We start from the raw sequence: 4981 nt of genomic DNA, 5'->3' as shown, positions 1-4981 counted from the left end.
AGCCATGTCAGGTAATTTATTGACTCGAGAGCAGGATATAAGTAGGGAAATAGTAGGAAATACTACATGAAAAGTAAATCACCATTGTATTTTGGGAGGCCTGAAACTCCATGGTGAGGAATGTACATTTAATTTGGCAGGTTGATAGGGAACCACTGAATGTTTGCAATAGAAATGTTCAATATGTGTAGGCCAGATGGCTGTTTTGTTTGTTTGTTTGTTTTGTAGTTTTTGGGACAGGCTCTTGCCCTTTCATCCAGGCTGGTGTGCAATGGTGCGATCTCAGCTTACTGCAACTACCACTTCCCAGGTTCAAGTAATTTTCCTGCCTCAGCCTCCCGAGTAGCTGGGACTACAGGCACGTGCCACCATGCCCAGCTAAATTTTGCATTTTCAGCACAGACAGGGTTTCGCCATGTTGGCCAGGCTGCTCAACTGACCTCAAGTTATACTCCTGCCTCAGCCTCCCAGTGCTGCCGGAATTAGAGGCGTAAGCCACCATGCCCAGCCTAAGCATCTTAATTTTAAACAAACACACCTAAAAGAGTATAGTCTAAAGTGTCCAGCTTCAGTTATTTTCAAGAAAAGTGAGGACATAAACACACTTGGGAGGAAATCTAAGTACAGGACACTTCTAGATTTTCATCAGTTCTTTGAATCCGTTGTTTTTGTATCATTTCCTATTTTGGGAGCAAAATATTTTTCAGTAATTTATCCTTGAGTCCTTTTCAAAGCATTCAACTTATTTTTCATAAAAACAACTATTCTTTTTTGTCCTACTTCATCAGTTCACAAGATATTCAAGTAAATTAAAAAACTAAAATGTACAGTAGAACTGGTATACATCAGTTTGGGGAAAGCATACAATTGATGGTTAATAAACACATAACCCAGTCATGTGAGAAAAGGATCTGGGGTTCCAGAGAGTTAGCTAACTAGCTGCAAGATCCAGAGGCAGTGAGCATCACTCACAGATGTCATCAATGGCGTGGACACTAGAGGTTAATTTCAGAGAGTCAGTTAAATGGGAATCAGATGAAGAGTTTCGTTTGTAGATTTTGTGCTAGCTTGAAGGATAGCAGGATGGTAACAAATTGGTAATCTGTGAAATATATTTACTGGTTATTTGAAAGATCATTAATTAGCAATATTAAACTATATGGGGTTTTGTTTAGGTTTCTTATTGTTGTTGTTTTACATGTACAAGTTATTTATTTAGTAAACTTCAATTCCAGTGTGTACCCTAGGCAAACGTTCTTCTTTTATTTCAAATTTCCTGCAGCTTTCTTTTCCATCATTACTACATGTATTACACTTTTTACTTATTGTCTGTTTTTCTATTAGAACCTGGGAGCAATTATGGGGTCAGAAACTATGCCTATTTGGATCACTATTGAATTTCTAAGGCCCACATCAGAGAGTCAATAAATATTTGTTTAATAAACAATTACATACAATATTTTGTCCTTGCTAAGGCCAAGTTTCCAGTTCTCAGCAACTATGCTTCAATAGTTCTAAACCATCTGTTTACTGATAGTGTGCTTTTCGCAAAACAAACAGATAAAACCCCATTGTATAACATTTACAGATACTTATGTCTTATCACAGGATAATTTTCAATATAATTGGAAGCGTATGCTGGGACAACCCTCCTCAATAATATGTGTTGTAATCAATATGCCTCCTTTCCTACTATGGAGCCCCCCACCACTAAGAACAACAGACATTTAAATATTGCTTTAAAATATGAGTTTGGAAATGCTAATTTTATAATAGGCCCGAGTTAATTTCCAGGCAGTAGTTGGATCATTAATGACAGTTTTAGTTAAAAAATAAAGACTTAACACGTGTACTGATGAGGAATGTATCATTATTTTATTATAGACAGTGGGGACTTAGAAAAAATGCCCATAGTCGGTACTTGTTCTGAAACTCTATTTGTTAATATCAACTATTTACCCTTTTATTTTATGTTTTTAATAAATGTAAGTGAACAATAAAATGTATCATGGCATTCTCAAAGACCTCTCAATCATGTACCAAAACATATATTATGTAAGGTAACATAACATTTCATCATACAAATCTCTCTTGTGTCTTTATAGTGGTTTTATTATATAATTGTGTTTCACATGATAATCCCCTCTTCCGGCTGGAGTCCTTCAATCCTAATTCACATCACTGGGAACATTTTCTTGCCAACTCTTCCTCATCCACAAATTCTTATTTTTTTACTCCTTGCTGTCACATAACAGTTGCATGCCAAAGCCTCCTTTTATGTCAGAGTCATCCATTTATTCTTCCTTCATTCCTTATCTACATTTCTCCAAAAAAAAAAAAAAACACACACACACACACATACTTGAAAGGAATAGCAAGGAAAGTAAAATACATGTTCATTTTAGAGAGATTACTTTGAATTTTGTGAAAAATCGCACCCTGGTAGAACACAAGGTTTGTGTACCATGTGCAGTTGCTGGCCTTTTCTTTGTTTTGTTTTTTGGTCTGCATCAAGACTTTGATCTAAGAACAGAAAATCTATAAGAAAAAAAAAAACTTTTTTATCCTTTCTTTCCCCAAGTTGTTAATATGATGCCAAATGAACAGGTCATGCAATGAGATTTTTTTGAATCATGATAAACATCCTTCATCCTTTGTCAGGTAACCAATGTGTTAAAACAAAACATTTAAAAATCAAATAGGAGCATAACAATATAAAACAGAGAAATTCTCAAGTGTGATATTTAACATCATATTGTTCTTATGATACAAGGATAACCATTCAAACAATGTGAATAACAAATATGTTATTTTTAAAACAAGAACCCACTAACTGGAGGTTTTTTTAGTTGAAATAATGACTGTAGCAAATCTGGGTTTTTTTATGATAAAATTGTTAAGTATCGGATAAGGTGAATGTGGTTTTTCAGGATCCCTGTTGGAAATTTAGACAGTGAGGACAGTAAATATGACCACATGTTGCCACCTAGTGGACATTTCATAAAACGTCTAGACATCCAGGCTCCTGAAAGCCTATGTATTTAGGATCCTGGAGTAGGGCTGAGGGGATCTTCTTAGATCCTGTCCTGTAGGGCTCTCTTGTTTCACACGATTAGCCTTGGCTCTAGAGGTATCAAAATTTGAACTGTAAACTCAAGGACTGAAATCAGAATGTAAAATGCCTAACGTTTATTAAGCATCTATTTTATACTAAGCTGTGTGCTAAAAGCTTTAGCTGGATTATCTCATATGATCCTCACAGCAACCCTGTGATTACATAACCACCCGCCCTTCCTGCAGATTAAGAAACCAAGGCAGGGGCCGATTAAGTGACTCACCCAAAGTCACTTGGCCCCAAGCTGTGAAACAGCCATAAATAGACTACCTGCCTTTGGAGCCCGGGTCCTCGTCCGAGCAGAAACCTTCCTCAGTTTATCACAGGCAAAACATTGGGACTGGACTTCATTGTATTAAATATGGCACGTTGGGGGTGGGGGGTAATATTAAGTTCTTTACCGAATGCATATGATCCTCGGAAGTGGCTCTAGGCTTCCAAGAAAGAAAACAAAAGGGCCACTGTGTCCTCTCTGCTAGACTGAAGACAGCAGACACTCTTGTGAGGGGCTCTGGGCAGCTCACTCCTTCTTTACTCCTGCCTGACAAAGCATTGCCCATTTCCAGACTCGAACTTCAGTGGTCACTGCTTAAAGGATAAAACACTGTGATCTGGGAGGGTAACCCAGAAGCTGTGACTATTTCATCTAATTAACCTATTTCTGCCTGTCATTTCTGAGACAGACCAGTACCTTTTGATGGGGTAATGGAGAGAAAGAGTTGTACTAAGCACTAGTAAATAAAAGAATTGTCTACAAAATTGGAGCTGGAATTTGCACATGGAATAAAGAAAAGAGAGACTGTATTTTCCTCCAGCGCTCCGCCACCCATTTGCTTAAGCCTGAATTCATAGTTATATTACAATGAATATTTCAGTCATTTAAAAGGTCCTTACCAGAGCTCTCCGTAAGTCCACCATTGCCTCCACACAGGCTCCTAAAGATGCCTTTTTAAAGGACATTTTAAAAAGTCTCTGGTCCCTCTGATGCTAGCACAATTCCAAGCTCATGGCATTTATTCAGTAAATGATTGTTGGATGGTTAAAATATAATTCAGGATATCTAAAATTAAATCCCTAAATATACAATTTAATGGTATGCTGGACTCCACAAATCCATTTTTGCTTAGCACTTGAAATGATGTACATGACACTTTCTGAGATTTTGATGTTGACTGGTAATTTATATTACCAAACGAAATTCGCAATTTAGAAATAAATAACTGGGTCTATCCTGATGAGGAATAATTACACTATATATGCAAAATTTTAGGTTAATAAAACAGAAATGTGATTTAAAGGAGAAATGAAAGCAAACAGATCTTAAGAACCACCAACCTTCTTGGAAATCAGAAATCTGTGAATTTCTGGATATGCTTATATTCTTTGAAAAGAAGAGCCTAGTTTTTCCACGGAATCCACAAAGCTAAATTCTAGTATTCCTTAATACAGGAAATCTCTGCTGGAATATCTAGCAGATTGCTCAACCTTCACATGTGTGAATTGGAACTCCTATTCTTTCTGCCAAATTCTGTTCCTCGCACTTTTCCCACCCCAGGGAAGGACAACCCCATGCTTCTAGTTCTCAGGCCCAAAGCCTTGAAGTCATTTTGACTTCTGTCTTTCTCTCCTGCGCCACATCCCACCCATCAGCAAATTCTTTTGGGCCTTCCTTTAATGTATACCAGGAACCCACCCCTTCTCACAGCACTGTGGTTGGGCCCTCTCATGTTACCTGGATTCTTGCAGTGGCCTCCACACCACCCCACCCCCAGCGGCCCATCCTAGGAAGACGCATGACCTTGTACTTTTGGTGTAGATACTTTTGAGAATGTGACTCAGCTATCAGAGCGTGATGGCGTTCATGCT

Source organism: Macaca mulatta, chromosome 18 (assembly GCF_049350105.2).
Source record: "Macaca mulatta isolate MMU2019108-1 chromosome 18, T2T-MMU8v2.0, whole genome shotgun sequence".
NCBI lineage: Eukaryota > Metazoa > Chordata > Mammalia > Primates > Cercopithecidae > Macaca > Macaca mulatta.
The sequence above is the reverse complement of the archived record's forward strand: the minus strand, read 5'-3'. Positions refer to the sequence as shown.